This window comes from Vidua chalybeata, chromosome 1 (assembly GCF_026979565.1).
Source record: "Vidua chalybeata isolate OUT-0048 chromosome 1, bVidCha1 merged haplotype, whole genome shotgun sequence".
Lineage (NCBI taxonomy): Eukaryota > Metazoa > Chordata > Aves > Passeriformes > Viduidae > Vidua > Vidua chalybeata.
This window is the reverse complement of record NC_071530.1, coordinates 71683257-71706159: the sequence shown is the minus strand read 5'-3', so window position 1 is coordinate 71706159 and position 22903 is coordinate 71683257. Positions and strand designations below refer to the sequence as shown.

The 22903-nt window shown below is 40.2% G+C and overlaps 1 long non-coding RNA gene across 3 annotated transcripts; it reads right to left on the bottom strand.

The window, feature by feature from the left end:
• Nucleotides 1-5302: 5302 nt before the first annotated feature.
• LOC128787363 (uncharacterized) lies at nucleotides 5303-6310 on the bottom strand. 3 transcript variants are annotated; one of them, XR_008430843.1, is made up of 3 exons: nucleotides 6235-6310; nucleotides 6034-6148; nucleotides 5303-5406 (listed from the first exon to the last, which is right to left on the bottom strand). It is a non-coding gene; the product is annotated as an uncharacterized LOC128787363 (long non-coding RNA). The 3 variants fall into 3 exon arrangements; XR_008430747.1 differs by having other exon boundaries at nucleotides 6066-6148; XR_008430919.1 differs by having other exon boundaries at nucleotides 6066-6148; nucleotides 6257-6310.
• Between the last annotated feature and the right edge of the window lie 16593 nt (nucleotides 6311-22903).

Here is a 22903-nt window from a genome sequence, read left to right as displayed (position 1 = left end):
TCCCATGCTGCATGTCAGCTCAATTTCTCAGTGGTGCTGTTTGGGCTCACAAAGAAATGTGGAGGCTTGGTGACCAGACATCCTTCCCTCTGCAGTGGTGCCTTCAGATCACCTGAGAACTGGGCACTATGTTGGAAGCAGAAATCCTCATGCAAATGGAAGCTTGTATCTGAATGTAATCAATGATTACCTTGTATTGCTTTACTTTAGGTCATGTTTTAAGTGATTGAAAGTGATGTCTGAGTCCTGCAAGCACTTGCATGTGGTGGGAATCACACAATCAGATCGTGGGGTCAAGTTTACTGTGGTGTTTGAAATGCCTGAGCAGCATGTTTCCTCTCAGAGGATTTGTAGATAAGAACTATGGAGTAAAGAGAGGCTTATACAGTGTTTAAACTAATGGGAGGTCTGTCTAAAGACTGAGGATAGAGCTTGTGGGTAACAGGGTATTAAGACAGCTTGAGAGGCCACTTACCTGTGTCCTACAAAAGAAAAGCAGAAATCTGGAAAGCAGATTGTGAAACTGTCATTGGTTTGCCCTCAAATGCCATACAGGATTCTCCCATCTTTCAAAACATTAACTCAGTCCATCTCCTACTGGGAATTTTATGTATTGTCTGTGTTTCACTCTGGGACCAGTCCAAGGCCCTGGATTATTTGGTGTTGTCCCTGTCCTGCCATCTCCTGGGCAGGCTGGACTTAAATGCATCTTGAGATGGTGGCACTGGGGTTCTGAATGCTGCAGGGAGGACATAAGGGGCAATTCTCCCAATATAATTCTCCCAATATATTAGCTACTGCCTCCACACCACTCATCAAGCAGTGATTGGCATGGCAGATCCAGATTTTCAGGTACCTGGATATTCCAGGTGCATGCTTTTTGTCCTCTTCTCTCCCATTTAGCAGGGGAAGTCTGTTTTCAGTCTAGCACCATCTCCTCTTCATCCTTTTGGCAGCAAAACAGCATCTGCTTACATTTCTGAGGAGCTTTGAGCCAGCCCTGTCTCATAAACATGTACTTTGCATATTTACAGTAACTTGTTACTTTCCTTATAAGTAGTGACATCTCCAGGTGTAATGCATCCAGGATCAATAAATGCCATTAAAACCTTTATGCACGTTGTAGCTAAGAGATTGGGAGTGTTTGAATGGGTCTCAAGTTAAGCAAGCATGTAAAGTTGACAAGCATTCATTTTAAACCGTAGATGTGAAGGTCAGACCTCAAAGATGGTTTAGTTACTCGTTCATCTGAAACACCTGCACTTTTACTCTCTGACTTGTTTTGATTTGTTAAAATAGAAAAGAGAAAATTTTTGAAAGCATAAGACATATTTTATTTTCTTGCTTTAGACTCCTAAAATTAACCCTTTTATGTCTACTTAAAAATCTTGAGTTTTTTTTAATTGGCAACATTTTTAAAATTATTCCCACTTTATTTGATTTTGTTTTCTATTTACTCTGAAACCAACTTCAGCTCTTGATAAATGGTGTTTCAATGCCCATTCAGATAGTGTGCAATTAAAAACTAAGCTCAAGGAAATTCATAAATGTGTGATTGTGACAATATTGAATCCGACATTTTGCGGGGGAGGGTGTGGGGGAAGGTGGGAAATTACTTCCAGAATTTTTCAAAACAGTGTGGGAGGAAAATATGGGGAAGAGCCCCACATAATCACTTTCTGCAAGTCTGTGAAAGTATCTAATATCCTTGATAACCAAATGTGGTAGGGAAGTTTCTAGATTACCTTGGTCTGTTTTCCTTTTATCTGCTTCAACTGTATTTTACCTCTCCCTTCAGCATGTGATATCATTACTTTTCAATCCAAATACACTTTCAGTACTGGAACTCTTTCCACTGCAGCAACTAGTCAGCTCATGTGCAGAAAAGGCCTCTAACACTACTCCTTCCAGACTTTGCAAATATTGCATAGTGTGACATTTTCCTTCTGCATCCCCATCCTTCTGCATCTACACAGTCTGTGAGGAATGAGATATGCTTTTTTTTTTTTTTTTTTTTGCAGTGAGTATTACTCCTTTTTATCCAGAAGCAATCCTGGTACATGTTGGTGTTTATTCCCAACCCACCTACATCTCAGAATGTGGAATACTCACTCAGTCTCCTGCTTTGTCTGTGAGCGTGACAATTGAACAAAATTGGTAAGCTCGACTTTGTCCAAAGAGTCCCCCGTGGTTTTGTACAAAAGTTAGTGCCTGATCATTTCCAAATGATGGGGTAGGGGAAACAGTGAAAATGAGAAGCAGAGTTAAGAAATGCACATTAGTGAAGTCTCTGACATATGCTTCTGTCTCAGCTTCATACACCTTCATCTCAGCCCTCCCCCTCCAGTTTGACATCACTCCACTTGCATAAAATCTCACCTACCTCCAGTGCATATTACAAGAAAAGAAGCTATTCAATTTTGTTAAAGACATAGCCCACGGTATGATTCATTAATTTATCATTGTAACAAGTACTTGAAGCCACATCAGTTTTATTGCCACCATAAAGTGTCCCACCTAATACAGAACGAGAGCACCTTGCAGTACCTGCTAATACCAAAGTGATAATTGCACCATTGCACAGTTTTATGAGGCAGTAATCCAGCTCCTGAGCAGACACACTACCGGGCTGAAGGCTGAATATTTATCTTGATGAGGAAACTGTATTATTGCAGAGTAAAATAGCGTGATGGTACTATCAACAAGTTTTTGTGCTTTTTGTAAGAATTCTTTTGGTTTATGGTGTGGTTTGTAGGGTTTTTTGAAGTATTTAAATGTGCTTTTATCCAACAACTAATGGTCATCTGTGTATCAGCTGTAGGAGACAACACTGACTCTATTTTGGGATGTGTGTCTGTAATTTCTGCCACTGCTGAGGCCTAGGCAAAGTCCCCACAAGCTGTGCCTAGCCACCTGGCACATCACAGAGGTAAATTTTAGCTCCCCAGGTATTTGTGACCTCTTCCACAGAAGTGCACATGTGGTGCAAAAGGGTGTTTGTGTACATATTCCTCTCACAAGCAGTAACCGTGTGTGGTGCCTAGTTTCACCCATTGTGTACCTAAGTGGTTCTTGATGACTTAGGCATCTTTCTTAAGCTGCCGGTTTTGTTATACAAAATTTCCATGTTGAGTTGTACAAAATCAATAAATAAAAAGAGGAGGCCATTTCATCTGCCTTTCCTGCAAGCCTCTATTCCTCTTGACGTATGTAGGGAACATTGAAAGGCAAAATTATTTCAAAATCAAATGATAAACAGTTCCCTTTGATTAAGTTTTGCTTACATAGAAGGTTTTGAAGAGAACACAAAAATGTTTCTCTTCCTCATAACTTCTTTCCTCAGGCTTAATAGAAAAAGATAAAATGAGAAGCATTACAATGGCATTTGCCAATTTGCAGGCAGAATATATTGCAGGTGAGCAGGCATTCACCTTCAGAGGTAAAACTGACTCAGAGAGAAAGAGTCCACATTGCACTTAGAAGTAATGATCGTTCACATCCCGCTGGATGTTTGTTATGCCAGCCGTTTGTCAGTCAAACAGCAGACGTCTTTTTGCTGCTCTCTGGTCTCACAGTTCAAATAAAATAATGCTATAATAGATGAGGCTGTCCAGGTCACAGGAGTTATTAAATGTCTTTTCTTTGCACCTAAACCTTTCTTGTTTCCACACAAGATAAATTATATCGTCCCTGTAATATTAAAAAAAAAACAAAAACAAAAAAAAACCACTTGGTATTGTATGTTACTGAGGGAAAACAGGAAAGTACAAGAAGAGGACAACCTCAAAGTAAAGGTCAGTCTGCGATATGGTTAGCAAGGGGATACAAGAGACAAAAAGCCACGTCCCTCCTCTTGTTCCTGTGTCACCTGTGGAAATGGTAGATGGCAGCCTAAGAAGGATAGCAGCTTCCCTGTGTTCCCCATGTCTCCTGCCCTCCCAGAGAGCTGAGCAGGGCTGGAGGTGGGGCTGGGTTTGTTTTATGGGCAGCTCTGGCAGCTGTGCAGGCTTACACAGCCGCTTCTTCTGGCACTGTTGCAAGAGCTGCAGGCAGACTGAGGTGTACATTTTTCTGTGTTCCTAAATTCTCAGAACTGTCTGTTACATCAGGATGCCCAGCTTGGCATAAGCTAGAAGATCTGGCTCTCAGAAGGTGCTGAACCCATCTTTCCTTTTGCCCTCTTTCCTTGCCTCCCCTTAAACAGAGTCCTTTCAAGGCTCTGAAGTACCAGACCTCCAATTGCTAATCCATTTTTAAAGACTGTGATTGGTCTATAGGTATTCCTGAAACACCTTATCTCTGGTCTCCAGCTGGAAATGTAATGCAGTACATAATTGCACAAGTGTCTCAGTAATGGTGCAAATTCAAATTAAATCATGGGATATTTCACACAGTGCACGTACCTCCTGATGTCTGTTTTATAGGCTGCACAGTTTAGCAGCATGCTTTTTAAGATGTAGCACTACAGTGGACATTAAAAACAAGACAAATAAATGTATGGACTCTGCAGCAGTATGAGATTTTTTCCTTCCAGAGATGACACCAAGGTAAATTAGAACAATCTATTTAATTCAGTTTAATTCTTCCTGGCAATAATTTCTAAAAAAAAAAAAAAAAAAAAAACCAAAAAAAACAAACTAGTACAAAGAAGGTGACCAGATAAGTTAGATTTGGATTTTTAGAGTAAATATTAATTTTCTTGGATTCAACTAAAAAAAGAGTATTCATTGTCCCAAGGCCTCTCTGTTACCAGGCTGCCACACTACATCCTCATTCTTTCTGTATCTCACTCTGACAACTGTTTCTTCACAGGTCCACAAGGATCTCCTGTTTTAAACCTAAAGTCTGTCCCTCAGCACTGATGCAGTGTTCTGCAGTGTGTGCAACATGAATAACATGTTTTCTGTATTGCAGCTCCATTGGGAACCAAGGACCCAAAAGCAGACCATGAACAGCCAGCTCCTGGCATCCAAACACACGGTCAGCTTGGCTCCACTGGCCTCTCACAGCTGTAGATCACACTACATTCATGTGGCCAAAGAAGAAATAAAAAGCAAAAAAGCTGGTGTTTATCCTTCATTCCCTTTTGCTCTGCCTTTTCTCTAGTTTTCCACACATGGGGAGAGATAATAGAATGAATCTCAATTGCACTGTCTTATCCAACAAAACTGCTTTGGCTCAGAGGTAGAATTGTTCTTGATTCAGTCCAAACAGATTTGGGCAGTGACATATTTGTGTTTCCAGGCACAGGAATGTTCAGGCATCAACAGATTGGCTATTTGTTTAGGTTTTTTATTTTTTTCATATGACATAATCTCCTTCCAAATAATGCTTGCCATTATCTTCCATTATGCTGTTCCTACACGTGCTGTTCACAGCAGCATGTTCAGCACTGACATTTTGATGCTAAGGAAAGCAAAAGGTAGGGAGTTTATTACAGAAGCTCCCTTCAGGCTTTTGGCAAGATGTAGTGAGATGCCAGTTGTTCCCAGTCATTTTCTGTGAAGAATATAGTGGAGCATTCAACCAAGCAGAGTATATTCACCATTATTTCCTTTTGATACATATTCTATATTTTGTAAAAGCGTGATGAAAAAGTTCAGTTGATCATGCTCATAAGTTTCCTTCCTAGCATCTTCTAAAACAGCAATTATTCAAGATACAAGAAACTTTGAAGGTTGCCTGCTCCATGTGATATTCTTGCCTTCTCCCCACTCCCTGTCCCCATTAACAAATAGTAGAAGAAAAATTGAAAGATATTCAAACTATGTTGCTCATCAGAAAAGGCAGGCAATATGAAACTATTTTTTTTCTTTTCCAAATCTCCCACCTATATTATTTCTCCTGATGTTTCATCTAGTAGAGTCATGCTGTATGTTGTGACAGTAATGTATTACTATTTTTCCAGACACTTCTTATATGTCATCCAAGTAATTGGAGAAATTATAAAAAATTTGTCTTAAGCTCTTAAATGTAATTAATGTAGGAGTGTCATACCTTAGCCCTGTTTGATTTTATGAGACACCTACCCACCTGACTAGATGCATCTTTCTGCTCTCTCTCACCTGCACTGGGCACTCCATCAAGGAAGGTTATGGTCTCCCCTGACCTCCTTAGTGAGTGAATGCCACTGAGTTTTCATCTCTTGCTTTCTCAGAAAGGAACAGAAAATTTGGAAGTTTGATAAAGGTAAGAAAAGTTGAACACTGCCTCCTCGGTGTTATCCCCACACACTTGTTACAACAAGACATGCCACCTCTTCCTGCTGGCACCACTGACAGCCCCAGCCTTCTCACTTCCACACTTTAGCACTACCAACCAGCTTGTGGCTGCTTCTGGGTGGGCTCAGATCTCCTTACAGCCCATTACTGTGCCATGGAATTCTTGAAAGGCAACAATGGCCCATCTATGCTGTAACTGAAGATATGAAGGCCTCATACTGCAGCACAGTTCAGCAAGGTGTGGTCCAGCTGCCTCCAGCACAAGTAGAGTGAAACCAGGTCAATCAAGCCGTGTCTCAAGCTGACCACTGGAATATATATCATGGGTTTCACTGTTGCTGTCAACTGCCAGTGCTCAGCTCTCTACCTGAGCTACCTTGCCACTGTCATTCAAACCAAATAAACTGACAAAAATGTCAACATGACTGCACGTACTGCAACAGCACCTATAGCTACACACAAAAGGGAGAGAGGGAGATGGGTACTTGCACAGTATAATTTTAGGCACTCAGCCAAAGTAAAGGAGATCATTTAGTCACCTTTAGTCACCAAGCTGATGCTAATTCCCCCAGATCCCCTATGTATCCTATGGAGAGAAGTTCCAGTTGTATGGTGCTTCTAGGCAAGACGCCAACAGACTGATGCTGCAAGATACACGACATTCTGCCATGCTGAGGCAGGACAAGTAGCTTCTAGAGGCAATGGGCTTCAGTAGAGGAACGTGTCTCCTTTTTCAGCATCAGGAGCTTCATTGGAGTTTGTCCTCTGGCATATCAGAAATGCAGAAGGTGATTCTTGACCTCTAACATCTTTCCATAATACAGAGAAGCATTAATCATTTCACTGTTCCCCTCTGTGTAATTACCATTCCTGCCCTAAATAAGCCAGTTTGTTTTACAGCAGCTCAGTTTTTTAGACAAGATATCTTTTTTCTGTTCTACATACAAAGATGTTACAGGTCTGTGAATACAGTGCTCAGAGGACTGGCCTGATTTCGTTCTTTTATTTTATCATGCTGCAATGGATGTTGAGATTGACACTTTTTACATATTAGTTGATCAAGATTTTTCAGTGGGATCATCTAGCTTACCTTCTTTCTGCCAGCGCTATGTTTGACTGGAGCTGCATTAAGGGCTTTTCATTTCAGTGGCCCACAAATATGCATGAAGTATGAATAGTGGATGGTGATTTAAGCTTGGTGAAAGAAGAAAACAATACCTGCAACATTTGTCCTGCTGCCTCTCCATTAATGAGCACAAAATTCATGCTCTAGGTTCTGTAAACCTCATTTAGGCATGTCAGCAAGAGCCAGAACTATATTAAAAGGCCCGAAACTGGAAAAATAATTAAGAAAGTAGAATGCCAATTACTTTTCATCTTCAAACTGCTGCTTATGGTTTATTCCCTCAAATACTAAAAGGTCATCAGCGTTTTGTTTTCTTTTTCTTATGAACAAGTTATTTAGATTTCTTCTTGGTGTACTCAGCTCTCTGTAGTGTGGTACAGAAAAAGAGCCCAATAAACTACAGCCAAAGAGATCATCTCTCATACTAAATGAAAGTCAGACAAGGATAGTACATTTTTCTTTTTAATCACAAGCAGTATTGATAGCATTTCCTCTATTTTCTGTTTTCTTTCTTATCATCATGGATAATGCAGTGGAAATGTAATCATTTTTAATCAGGTTTAATTATATACTTTATTCTATCTTTTATCTCTCCCTCTTGCTAAAAAGGTGAGTTTCTGTCTCATTCTGTTTCCTTTGTTGGTGTATTATGAAGCCATCAAATAAAATGTGGCTTCCAAAGCTGATGTGCCTGCTCAGACACAGGCACCCACACCAGAAGCTTGTCCTGACTTTAGAATTCTCTTGTGGTGTCCCCTTGCCAAGAGGCTTAATATAAGGCATGTCTTGAACTGCAGTGTGACGTTGTGTTCTTGTGTGTCCCTGTGCCCTTGGAGCACATCACAAATTCTGGAGCATCTCTTGCACTGCTAATAGGTCTGCCTTGTACCCATCGTATTCATCTCAGGGGCCTGGTGCTTCAAAGAAGATGCCAGGCTAATTCTCATAAATATTCCTCAATTTATTAATGCTGAAAGGTGTCCCTCTCATCTTTTGCAATTTAAAGTACTGTTCTGAGGAAAAAGAGTTATAGTGCTGTGTTAAAAAAAAAAAAATCACAATTTAAAAAAAAATGCTTTTATTTATGTTACCTTAGATTGTTTACGTAATTATAAGAAAGAATTCAAATTCATTTCTGCTTTTTCATGTTCACTCATTTTTCTTTGCAATATTCTGGACAACCAAGGTTGATGAATTTACTACTTATTATCCTCTATCACTTCTATCTCCAGGTTTCATATACTGGCAGGGTTTGTATTTTAAGTGCTTCGGGCAAGGGTGAAGCATATTTGTTTATTCACTTTAATAACCACTGAAATAATAATAAAAAAGGCTTCATTTAGATATTTATATTTCATGAAGTGTTGTGCTTAAGTCACAAAAGCACACTGAATGCTGGGAAGAGGGAGAAGAGCTTTGCCCCCATTCTTTGTTTAAACTTTACCACCTGGGCATTCCTCAGACAAGGGATTTATACTGCAGGTCCAGTCTCAAATAAGGTCCTCACTCTTAAGTCCTTTCCTCAATGCTGGTGTACAGTGCATCCCACTGCTTCTTTCTTTTTTGTAACCTATTGCCTTTTTGGTAACCTTTCCTTTTCTTCTCCAGCTTTCTCAGAAGAGAGCCATAGGCAAAAAAAAAAAATGGGGAAGGATGAAAATGGAAACAGAATTGGCACTCGCGGTTTCATCCAGCACATTTTTTTTCTGTTCATAGAGGAAAACTTTATAACCTTGTCCAAAATGTCGACATATTTTTAAACAAATGTTGACAGGGATGGGCAAACTTCAGCAAGACTGTTTACTCTAAAGATCATTTCCTTGGTCACTAAGACATCTATGGTTATGATATATGCTAAGAAGGCATTTTCTGGGTTGCAATAAGACAGTCTGATAACTCAGCCATCATTCTCCCAGTCAAATCTGAGGGAAATGTGGGTTTTCTCCTAAGGCTGGCTTCTAATAATCCAATAGAGACTAGCTGTAGGCAAGGTCATTTAACAGCAGAATGGCTATCATTGCTTTATGAGAGCACTAAGTTGTAATAGGCAGGGTGGAGTGAGTCACAGATATCGAAAACATAAAGTAGAGTAAGAGATTTTAGGCAGCTGTAACACCAAGAGAGGGAAAAAACATATATCTTGAACTGCTGTAACACAGGTCTACTGGACCTGCTACTCACAGACAGAGGGTCCCCAGCACACTGTGCCAGGTTATTTTCATAAAGAGTGGAAAAATCAAATGAACGCAGGACAAGATTGTTTGTCAGTGACAGAGATGTTCTTGCTTCAGAGTAGGGTTTTCAACAACATGGGGAGTAGCATAAACTAGAGGTAAAGTCCTGGCCTTGTTCAAGATATGAAAGATGTGGGATTTTTGTCTTTGACTACAATGAAGCCAGGATTTCATGCCAGAAAGCTAGTGCAGTTAATGTTGTAAAATATATCAGTCCCAGAGCCAAAGAATAGGGTTAGCTGACACAGAATTTGTCATATAGCAATGCTGTAGCATCTTTCACAGTGTCTGAAGATGAGGAAGCACTAGTAACAACAACAGAAATTGAATCCATGTCCCTTTTGTGACAAATGTCACCTGAGTTAGGTATATGTGTGATTTTGACTGAAAATATGAAACTGGAAATGGGTAATGGAGTTGTTTATTCTTTGGCACTTGGTGAAAAATGCAGAAGTAACTCATGCACTTTAAATCAACTGTCAATATTTTTTATATGATTAACAAGGATTTTAAGGTTCATGAGGAATGGCTGAGGCTGTTATCCCTGCATGACACTATAAAAAGGATTTTATTTTTAATCCTGTGAAGGGCACTGTGAATTGCTTTGGTGGCTTTGACAAAATAACAGCTGTGGGGACTGACGGTTCTCCAGCTGTGGGGGAGAGTCAACAGTTTTATTGGTTTACTTAAAAAGAAATATGGAGTGAACTTCCTACCTTTTCAATGAATGAGGTACCAAAAAAACCTCATGCAGGAAGGTACTAGCACTGGCAAATGTCATGGAAGTTGTTAAAGTGATTAACCTTGTTAGAGCAAGGAATGGAGCTTTCAATGGCTATCACTCTGTCTCTGACACAAAAGTTGCTGAGAACAGAGTTTGGGGATTGGTTTCTTCAAGTTAAAGTGTAAGAGGAGGTTTTTTGAGAAATGAAAAATATTTTTTTTCCTTTGAGAATTAAATGCTAATTTTCATTATTAAGTCTTCTGGAGTCAATAACCTACTGCTAGACTGTATCAGCACAAATTGTGTAGTGTTGGTTTGTGTGACTTGGCATTTGCTTATAAAGTAATTCTTACCTCAGCTTTCTTTTTAATGGAAACAGAAAAGTTACTGGAAAATACAGTGGGCAGAAGAGATTGTCTTCTTCCTAGTTATCACTTATATTTCCTCTACAGCAAAAGATGAAAAATGAATTATCCATGGAAATTGTTAATGTAATTTGATTTTCTCCTGCAGCAGAGGTAAAATACTAGTTGACACATTTTTTCGTATATTCACACTAATTGGTATATGAGTCTGAGACAAGAATATAGGAGACCTTAAACAGACAAAATTTTTACTGGATTCAGCAATTCATGCAGTCAGCCCTGAAAGAATAAAATGTGGTGTGATGCACTACAAGATACATGTTGCCACCGTCTTATTTAGACCATGAAGTTTGAGTAGGCAGCTTCTGAGGGATATGGAGTCACGTGCTTCAGCCAGGAGATGGCTGAAGTAATTAATCACTTTTAGCTGTCAGGATAGAGTAAAAACACAGAGTTGCATCATCAACCTCTTATAATCCACTCCCAAAATTATTACATGCTGAAAATAGAAGGAAAATGAGGTGAAGAAGACTCCACAACTTCTCTGGGCAACCTGTTCAGTGCTTGGTAACCCGCACAGTAAGTACTTCTTCACATTCAGGTGGAGCTTCCTGTGCCTCTTGTCCCATTTCTTGGCACCACCAAGAAGAGTCTGAATCCATCCTTTTGACACCCTCCATTCAGGCACTTATAGACATTGTTGAGGTCTCCTCTCAGTCATCTCTTCTCAAGGCTGAACAAGCCCAGCTCCCTCAGCCTTCCCTTGTAAGTGAGATACTTCAGTCCCTAAATCACCTTCACAGCCATTCATTCACTGGATCCACTCCAGAAGGTCCAGGTCACTATGTACTGAGGAGCCCAGACCTGGACACAGCTCTCCAGATGTGGCCTCACTAGAGCTGAGCAGAGGAGCAGGATCACCTCCCTTGACCTGCTGACAATGCTTTTCTTAATGTACCCCAGGATACCTTTGTCCTTCTCTGCCACAAGGACACTCTGCTGGCTCATGGACACCTCGATGTCTACCAGGACCTCCAGGTCCTTCTCCACAGAGCTGCTTTGCAGTAGTCAGATCCCAGACTGTCCTGGTGAATTGAGTTATTCTCATACAGGTGTAGAACTCTGTTATCATTGATTGTTCCCAAAAAATTAGAGGAGTTTGCATTAAAAAGCCCTTGTTCATTTTCAAGTAAAACAAATAGATGGAAGAATTTCATAAATTTTAAACTCAGGGAAGTGAAACATAAAGGCAAAAATAGACCGATTGTGTCCTCTTACTTCCTAGGTCCCCAGCAACAACTGTCAGTGAAGATGTAGGTAACATTATAAGGCAGAAAACTACTGAAGTAGTCTTGTCACTGGAGTCCTTCTTACCATGTTGTAAAATGATGTTTCTGAATTTTATTTTTTGTATTTTTTTTTCTGCTTGGAATTTTGGGATATTAACCATTCTTTTAAATGGTTAGTCATTAGGGAGCATTGTGAGGAGAAATGGGGAAATGAAACCAAGCCAATATTAATTGATGTTAATTCAATTTTATGTCAGTGGTCTTGATCTTTTGTCATTTTAAGAGACTTATTTTGGTTGCAGGCTACCACAGTATTAGGAAAAGATCATTTGGTTTTCAGTAGAGGTAATTTCTGTTCTAAAGGAATTCCCTCCACCTGGAGGAAATGTTGGTATAAATAAGACCAGACAAGTGATTGTGCCTTTCTTGAGAATTACTGGTGCTATAAATTTTAGCCAATCCCAGATCCAAGGAATCAGCACTCTAAAGCTCTGGGCCTTTAAACACATTAATAGCTCTATTGAAAGCAGTGGCACTTTGTCTGTGCTTAAAGCTAAGTACCTGCCTAAGTCTTTACAAGACCAGGATCTAACGCAGAAATGCATTACCCTGGTAGCTCAAATACCTAATTTTGGATTCATAATGCTAGTATTGTTTGATCCTGCTGTCACACTTGAGTTGTTCTACCAGTCCATTGTAAGATCCTCAAGAAGCTTGACACAACTTCCATGTCCTGCCTCTTGACACTATGGAAAAGGGCAGGTGTACTACATTTGAGCCAACCCTTCTTTTCTGCATGTAAAAGGGACACCATTCTCATCTCCTTATCCCAAAAACAGGCAGGCTTGTGTTTACCAATGCAAGACATACACTGAAGTGTTATGGTTGTGCCCTTAATTCCAGAAAGTTGGTGTTTTGCCATGCCTCTCTTATATGGGCAGCTGATTATAATCACAACTGAACATCACCTGCTTCTATGTTGCATCATTCCTTATGCAGCAGGTGCTAAGAAGGACTGACTGAGAGGTGTTGTAGACCTGCTGTGAGTGTCAAGAAGTAGTAGCACTTTTGAGGAAAGCAGCAAAACCCAACAGTCTAGGATTCATCATGTGATAAGTGGTTCAAGTGGCTTTGCCTTTTGCTTTTTTTTTCCGTAACTGATCGTCTCTTTCTTACATGGTTATGTTTTCTGCTGCATGAGACAGCACTCTGGAACTGTTTAATGAGTAATGTATCCTGACATTTAACTAAAAGTATGTGTGGGAGACCTTGTAAAGGAGAAAAAGGGCAGGTGACAAAGACCCAGACTGTTGACTAGGACTACCCTCTCATCTTCTCTCTGTCTTGAAGAAGAGATGAGAGAGCAGAAAGAACACTTTTTCAGAATAGGATGCATGTAACACTAACTCTGCATCAGTTTCGTGGATGGATATTACTTTTCAGTAGCTGGTCTGGGTCTATGGTGAAAGACCTAATACTGTGGTTTGAAAAAGATCTTTAGCATGTGCCTGATAAGTGTGGGACATTCTTTGCTCTAGTGGTTCATTTACCAAATCCTCTGGCATTTCCTTACGAATGACGGATAGGTAGAGGCATTTTTAATACCTGCAGCACATGGATACATTAATCTTGTTCCATGTAAAATCCCCTGCAGCTTCTAGCAAAGTTCTTCACACGGAAGCCTCCATGAGTTACTAAAATCTGACAGAGACAGCTAAAGCTGAAACTGATAACCCTGGTCTTTTGGGAAAATGAATTGTATAAAAAGCTGGTTATCTGTTAAGTGACATGAGGAAACTCTCTTTTTTTTTTTCTTTTTAGTGATTTGAAAATTTGATTCAATCAATTTATAATTCATGTAAGCTAAATAAAGTGGTGCCATAATATTTCTGCAATTGGTGGTGTTGCCTCTTGTGATGTTACTAGAGCATTTATTTCCACCTCAGAAAACCTGTTATGTTTATAAAGGCATTCATAGAGCATTTCCAATACTTTGGTAGTAGCATCTTCATTTTTCCAATGACTGAGACTGGCTCCCAGGGCTGTCCAGTGCTTTGAAAATCCTCCAAATTAGGAGCAGCAAAAACAAAACAAAACAAAACAAAACAAAACAAAACAAAAAAAAAAAAAAAAAAAAAAAAAAAACAAAACAAAAAAAAAAAAAGGCATGAAGTCTGCATGCAGACTGCTGTGTCTGAAGCTGAATCAATTTGATAGGTGGACTGTTTGCTGGATGAGGAATTGGTTAGGTGCTTGCATGCAGAGAGTAGTGGTCAATGTCCAGATGGAGATCATTGATGACTGATGCACCTCAGGGGTCTTGGGCCAGTACTGTTTAATGCCTTCATCAGTGACATAGTGGGATCAAGTGCACCCTCAGCACATTTGCAGATGACACCAAGCTGAGTGGTGCAGTTGATATGCCTGAGGGATGGGATGCCATCCAGAGGGATCTAGACAAGCTCAAGGAATTTGTCCATGTGAACCTCGTAAGGTTCAACTTGGCCAAGTGAAAAGTGCTGCACCTGGACTGAGGCAAACCCCAGTATCAACACAGGCTAGGGGATGAATAGATCAAGAGCAGCCCTGCTGAGAAGGACTTGGGGGTGCTGGTGGATGAGAGGCTGGACATGCTCCAGCAACATGCACTCGCAGCCCAGAAAACCAAATGTGCCCTGAGCTGTATCAAAGGCAGTCCCTCTGTTCTGGTGAGATCCACCTGGAGTGCTGACTGCATCCAGCTCTGGGGTCCCCACCACAGGAAAGACATGGACCTGCAGGACGGGGCCACAGATTTTCAGGGGAAGGAGCACCTCTCCTATTAAGGACAGGCTTAGAAAGTTGGGGTTGTTTATCCTGGATAAGACTTTGAGGAGACCTTATTGCATTCATTCTGTACTGAAAGGGGGCTTATAAGACAGAATGGAACAGATATTTTATGGGGCCTGTTGCAATAGGACAAGGGGTAATGTTTTTAAACCAAGTGGGGTAGAGTCAGTCTAGATAGAAGGAAGACTTTTTTATTATACAGGGGGTGAGGCACTGTGACAGGTTGTCCAGAGAGGCTTTGGAAGTCCCATCCCTCATAACACTCAAGGTAGGGTTGGACAGGACTCTGAGCAATCTGATCTAGTTAAAGATGTCCCTGCTCCTTGCAGGAGGTTGGACTTGAGGACATTTGAAGGCCCCTTCCAATCCAAACCATTCTATGATTCTACAGTTTGGAGGTGGAAAGCCTTTCTGCAATGACACAGTCTGAACACAGTCACTGTAGGACTGAGGAGGGACCAAGGGTAGCACACAGGTGGCTTTTGGGTAGCAGGGTTTCTTAGAAGAAGTGCCTTGGCATAGGGGATCCTAAGAACAAGTTGGAATAGGCAGTTCAGGAACAGCTATGACTTCAATTAGTGATCTGACTCAAACAGACTCAGGAGCCAGCCATGCTGACTGTAGCATCCTGGTAGAAATATGCCAAAATCACTAGTGACATTAGCTGCTTCAAAACACGCAGCACAAGTGAGCTAAACTTTCCAGAAGTCATGAGCATTCAGACTCCGAAGAGTGAGCTTCAATTTTTAGTGTATCAACTTGGTTCTTCATTTTGTGGGATGCCCTTCCTTTTTGTTTTTTTTTTTAAATAGAAAAGGATAGCTTTTGAACTTTTGAAACCTTAGCCTTTAATCTCAGGAATTTCTGAACTATCCTCTACATGGAGAGAGGAGATAAATTATTATGAACTCATCTGAAGATTTATAGTACTATAACTGCTCACTGGCTGACCTGCAGCATTTGCCTTGAAATAAAGGGTCTGGTGCACAGCTTTGTCATAGAGCAGGTGTCACATTGCTGTCTGGAGTGAGCAAACTGTGTGTGCAGGGGAGATATTCTTTCTTGTGCATTAGTATAGCTGGATTTATGACTGCTGATGTCTTCAATCCTTTGCATGTCTATTTTGTGACACTTGAATTATTGCATTTGCTAGTAGTGCTGTACCTAAGAAGTGAATTTCAGGACTTGAAGTACTTCTTTAGCATGGCTTAAATCAGTATATAACAAATAATATGTATTTATGACTGTTACTTGTTACATGCTTTCGTTTCTTAATTTTAACCCTGTCCTTTGCTTCCCTCGATCCAGCAGCTCCCATGTGCTCATTCAGTCTATTAGTCTAAGAGGTCTATTCAAGTACTGTATTTTAATTTTTCTCTCTATTCTGGAAAAAAAAAAAAAATCAATGACAGGGAAAAGCATAGCAACAGGGAATTAACCTGGCTGTACTTCAAACCAACGACAAACATAATAAGAATCTGTTGCACTGTGTTTCAACACAGGTTAAGAATATAACTGCAAAAATGATAGATTTGCATAATTATAGTGTGTCCTGCTAGATTCAGTCTTAACCAGAGTTCTTAGGCAGAGTGAAAGCACCTTATGAAGGATGAACACTACAATATCCAGGTGCATAAGTTTGCATATTATCAACTTCCATATTATAGAGGCAACACATACATGCAACTAGAATTTTAAATTGTTACAGTAAAACTAGATCCTGTGGCCAGAATTCCTAAAACCTTAAAGCCTGTAAAATAGGGAGAGAAGGGCATGTGCTAGAATAGCTGCTAGTGCTAATCATTTGGGATGTATAAACCCATCTGTGGTCACTGTCTTGCGACTCAGATGGATGTGGAACTGCTTAAATGCTGCATTTCTCTCCACAAATTTCTACATATGCAATTGTGCTGCTGCTACTAAAGCAGGCAGTAAGTTTGTGGAGGCCAGATCAGGTTCAGGCCCTTGAAATCTGGCAAGGATGTCAAGCTGGTTGTTTTGCTTCAACACCTTTCCTGTAAATACCCACCCACAGAGTGAGGAACCTTTCTGAGATCCTCAAGGTACCTTCCATGGTAGGTTGCTCCTTCTTCTAGTCTAGTTCAAGGGAAATGTCTTCATCTTCCTCCTTCTGCAGTGAATCAATATTTTCCAGTGATGGAAGAATTGAGGTGCCGTCAAGCATTTCTTTGGTGCTGAATCAAAAGCAGAAGCTTTAAGATAGATACTTAAGATAGATACTTAAGATAGAGCCTAGCGTGGTATGTCATAACTAGGATGGATAAGACACAGATTTCAATGACCTGAATCTCCTGCCTTCATTTATGCAGAAACATAGAGATTTTCATAATACATAAGGCTGTTGAAAGATGTAAATTCATGTTATTTTTGGGGTGTTGTATTTTCAAAAGTTGTAGAGAAGTGTACAAGAGTGTTTCTATGCATATATAGGACTTGCAAACAACCCATCCTATATCATTCTCACAGGTACAATGCAGCTTAAAGGACATGGCTCTGCTTTCCATGTCTCCAAACAGAGCTGCCAAATCTCTGGAAATCTTAAATTTTATGACTGTGAAGGCAGTCACAAATTTGATGGCTGGTTCATGCAGTCAAAGTGAAGTTGCTGCCTTCAGAAATCCTGTGGCCTTTGAGATGGAAATCTCCATGTGCGTTCTGTGGAGGATATTTTGCTAGCCTTTCTGGAAAGGAGGCACGTTCATTTTCACTGAATCGTTGGTAGGCGAAGCTAAGGCCTGAAGCTGTGACTTGGCATAATTCTTTCATCTGACAGATAGGAATGCTGCACTGTCAACTTTATAGTTGTAAATGACACTTGAGTACTGAGGGAGGCAAAATTTATATTTCGCCTCAACAATTTTCTGCTGTTTCCTTGTGAAAGGCACCAACGTAATCTTCTGAAGATGGAAAAAGTGTTAACACTTCCCACAATGAATTGGGGCTTGTCTGCTTTCTGCACACTTTGCATCACATCACTGCATTTCACTTCGGGTGGCAGGATTTTTTTCTTTTCCAGAATAAAACCTAGGTGGGGTTAATTAAAATTTTGGTGATTCTGGTTCTGTGGATTCTAGTCATAGTTTATTCTTAAGAATAAAGCAAAAAAAGAAAAAAATCAATCTTTACACAAAAGCACTTGTTTCTTGATGCTCTCTTTGCTTCACCCACTTTCTAGCTGTGTGAAAGAAATTAATGAGACACAGACCACAAGCTGATGTTTGTAGTTGTTCAAGGGCTTTTTTCTTTTGCTTAACTCGACTAAATAAGGACCATTAAATCTCTTCTAATTTCTTTATTATCAAACTGCATTTAAAAGTATTTTCTCATTTATCTGCAACAAACCATAAAATGAAATATTTTAGCCATAACTCTGGTCAAAATAGCCATGAAACTTGTCAGCTTTGTCTCAGGCGTATGCAGTGTTGTAATAAAGGACGTTATCCTTCTAAAATACTTCTGGTTTCTATTTAATTTGCATGCATGAATTATTACACTGGTTTTGGTTATCAGTAAATTACCAAGTGGTTTATGCCAGTGATGGACACGGGACCTGAGGCCCTCTGTATCCCATGACCTAAAAGTCATTCTGTCAGAGATGCTTAACTGTTTTCCAGCTGCCTCATTTTTACGTGTGAATGACCTTTAAAAAAGGTGCTGAAATGACAGAGCTGAAAAATGGAACCCTATTAATCTTTTGTGGTGATTTTATCATAGGCAAGAGATAGCAAAGGTACAGCAAGCTTGCATAGCACTGTGATTGCAGAACGTGCAAATGTATCACTGGAGGAATGTGCAAAGGGCAAATATCATGGGGCAGGAATAGGTTCATTTGTGGGTTTAGCCAAAACTGATGTTTTGAGTGAAGTCAATATGCATAAAGCTTTTTCCAGACTAGCAGTACACAGACCTAAGAGGGGGTTAAAGGGTTTGAGTACTGTTCCCAAGGTACTGATGTGACTGATCCTTAAACCTTTCCTCTTTTTGAGCTCCTGAAATGCTCCTGACTCACTGATTTAAAGGTAGAAATTCAGATCCACCCACAGATGTCACAGCAGTTGGAGTTTCTGACAGGTGAAGAATTACATCTCCCTTTCAGGTTTTCCTGGCTGGATTCTGGCAACATGGCAGTGTGAAACATTGCTGGTCTGAAAGGCCTATGCTAGCTCAAATCTCCAAATTGAGGTCTGTCTGTCAGACAGAAAATGCATGGTGTTGGTATCATCAACCCAGGCTTTGAATAGCCAGTGGGAAACTGAAAGTGCTGAAGGAAATTTCCCTTTTTCATTAAGATCTTTGATCACTGAAAAACACAGGTGTCAGCAAAGAACCTCACAGTGCTGGGCACAATGTTCTCTCATCCTATCTCTTCTCACTATTTAAATGTGTGTTACATTAAAGTGTACTAAAGTCAGGCTTTTCACACTTTTTTTCTACCGCTTGAGTCAGCTTGCTAGACTTCAATGGGCTGTAGGAAGCTGCCTGTTTTCTAACTGAGCAATGCAGGTTTAGATGGTCAGCCTTGACATGAAAATGTTTGTATTTGATACCTGACATAGACCAGCAATCCAAAATGGGTGGGGAAAATAAGTGATGGGATAAAACCTAACTAAAAATGTTCCAACAGTGTAGGTTTACAAAGGACATGTTGATAGAGCTGAAAATTTGAGAAGAAATGCTTTTCTTCCTTCCTCCAGTTCTTGCACCTATGACAACCAAGGAAATATCAAAGTGATATTTAGTGATAATGATTTTAGTTTAAAGCAGCTAGCCAAAGAAATGGTATAAATTTGTAGTAACTGGAGGGCTCGGTAGGAGAAGTGCACTGACTTTCACTCGGGTCACTGTAGCCAGCACTGACCTTACACAGGACCTGGGTGTCTTTGAAGAACTGCCTCTTCTGAGTCCCTTGCTGCTGGCACTTTATAAATAGATGTATACTTATTTTCACACAGATATTTATTTAGATCAATTTCTGCACAACATTGAGAAGTTCATGTAATCTGCTGTGCCTACCTGCAACACCCATTTTGAATGGTAATTCTAATGCCATTGAAATGTTATTTATCTAGTGATTTTTGCACTCCTCAGAAGAAATTTTGGTATGTGGAGTACATTATATCTGCTTCCAACTATTTTTCTGCTGACTATTAGCATTGCTCACTACCACTGTTTCATGGGATTAGAGACCAATTTTCATTCCTAAAAAGTCCATGGACATTTGGTAATGTCAAAATTGCTCAAGGAGCTCTTGTGTTTAGTCTTGTGCTTCCTCCTTCTGTCTTCATTTTCTTGTTTACATATTTTATTTCACTTCTAGTTGAAACAGCAGGATACAAAGTAACTTGAGGGAGAAGGAAAGGTATTACTTTGTTTTATGGTTCATTATTCTGCAGGGGGGAACTTGAAAATACAAAGTAGTATACAAGCCATGAACTGAAAGCTGTGTTAGAATTTTGTTGCTTTTTTCATCTAGAAGGGGAAGCTGAAAATGATTCATTAAAGAGAAAGCTGAAAAGAACTATGACAAACATATAATGTCTTAAGTACTCTCAGAAATAGATTTGGCATTTCTGCTGAAGTAGATGATATGTTATTGCCTAAGACTAATAAATTTGTCTTAAGGTTTTTTGAGTCTTTGCCTCTCTGATGCCTCTCTGACCATATATATGCAATGCCTGCAAAAGTCATATCTACTAATGTCTTGACTGTTCCTTAAGGATTAAATCAAGGCAACTCATGTAAGTCTAGGTCAAAAGATAATTTGATGCATCATATGTAGTAAGGTGCCCCATCTCCTTAAAAAAAAAAATATAAGATACTGGTGCTTAATGCTTGGCACAGATCCATGGCTGACATACTTCCTGAATGCAATGCATTAAATGTAATCCAAGCTCTTCATCACTTCTGATTAAATATATCTATCTGGAAGGTACTTCTACTGTAGTTCTGACAGTTGTTCTTCATCCATTCCTTTGTCTTCTTTACATAACCACTGCAGCATTTCTAATATATGTTGAAATGTGCAAAAAAAGTATTCTTCCTTCTTTTATATAATTCTGAGCCAAAATCCATCATTATAAAATTTCCATTGGGATGTTAAGTATCAGGTCTTCTAAATTTCCCATAGCAAAATATATTTATCCTGAAAAAAAAATCATTTTTCACATAGCTCTTGAATGCATTAGCCAGCTTGAAGATTTAAAACAAACTCAAACCTAGTCCAAAACAAAATCCTAACAAACAGCAATTCCAATAAGTCAGTTATTTCTAAATTTTCTTTGCCTATGAAGTAAAACTCTTGCTTTATTTGCTTGAGCCTTGGTTGCAGTGAGATTAAATAACAAATGTTGAATTGAGCTGTAGACTATGCTGGAAGCAGTGTCTCTATCCTGAGAAACTCTAAGGATTTTCAAAAATGTTTCTTTAAGCTCCTCACAGAGAGAGGAGGAAAGTTGCTTGCATCTCTGTTGTCAACCTCTCTCCAGCCCTTCTTTTTTTCAAATCTCTCCCCCAGGTAGCTCTGTTTTCAAGATAAAAAAACCTTGCTTGTTCTGTCTTATCAGGAATAATGTGGTCAGCTGGACTAGGGAAGTGATCCTCCCTGTGTCCTTGGTACTAGTAAGGCCACACCTCAAGTTCTGTGTCCAGTTCTGGGCCCCTCATTATGAGGACATTGAGGTGCTGGAGTATATCCAGAGATGGGCAACTGGAGCGGGTGAAGTGTCTGGATCACAAGTCCTATGAGGTATGGCAGAGGGAGCTGGGGTTGTTTAGCCTGGAGAAAAAGAGGATCAGGGAGACCTTATCACTCTCTACAACCACCTGAAAGGAGGGTGTAGCCAGGTGGGTGTTGGCTTCTCCCAGGCAACAAGTGACAGGACAAGAGAACACAGTCTCAAGCTATACTAGGGGAGGTTTAGGTTAGATGTTAAAGAAAGAGTAATTGAGCATTGGAATGGGCTGCCCAGGGGCTGGTGAAGTCACCACCCTTGCAGATGTCTAAGGAAAGCATATAGCACTCAGTGCCATGGTCTACATGATGTGGTGGCATTAGGGCATAGGTTGGACTCAATAATCTCAGAGGCCTTTCCCAAACTAATTGCTTCTGTGATTCTTAGCAACAGAATCATAGAATACCTGGAGTGGGAAAGGACCCATAAAGGTCATCAAGTCCATCTCCCTGCTCCTCACAAGAATACCTGACCATGTGATTAAGAGCATTATCCAGATACTCCTTGAACTCTGAGAGTTGGGCCATGTCCACTTCCCTGCAGAACCTGTTCCAGTGACCACCCACCTTTTCTCTGTGAAGAACCTATTCCTCATGTCCAATCTGAACTTTTCCTGACAGAGCTTCATTCCGTTTCCTTGAGCCCCATCACAGGTCACCAGAGAGGAGAGTAGAACCTCCCCCTCTCCTGCTCCCAATGAGGAAGTTGTAGGCTAAGATGAGGTCATCCCTCAGCGTTCTCTTCTCCAAGCTAAACAAGGCAAGTAACCTCAGACACTCCTCACAAGTCTTGCCCTTGAGAGCTTTCATCATCTTGCTCATCCTCTAGTACTGTGATGTCCTTATACTGCACCATCAAAAACATGCACACAGTCTCAAGGTGGGGCTTCACCAGCACAGAATAGAGCAGATCAGTCACATCCCATGGCCAGCTGACAATACCTGATGCACCCCAGCTTGTGGTTGGCTCTTTTGGCTACTGTTTGGCCCTTTGGACCCGCTGTTGACTCATATTCCATTTGCCATGAGCCAGAACCCCCAGATTCTTTTCTGCAGGGCTGTTCTCCAGCCTCTTTCTCCTCAATTTGTATATATAACCAAAATTATCCCATCCCATGTGAGGAATCCAGAACTTGCTCAGTTTCTGTACAGCAGATGATTGCTGAGCTTGCCAATTAAACTACATCTCTCTGTAAGGCCTCTCTACCCTCAAGGGAATCCACACCTTTTCCTAGTTTAGTATCATCAGCAAAATACTTAATATTCATTCAATCCCTGTATAAAGATCATTTATAACAAAAGCATTAAAGATCACTCATCCTAAAACAGATCCTTGGGAATCCCCACTGGTGACTGGCCACTAG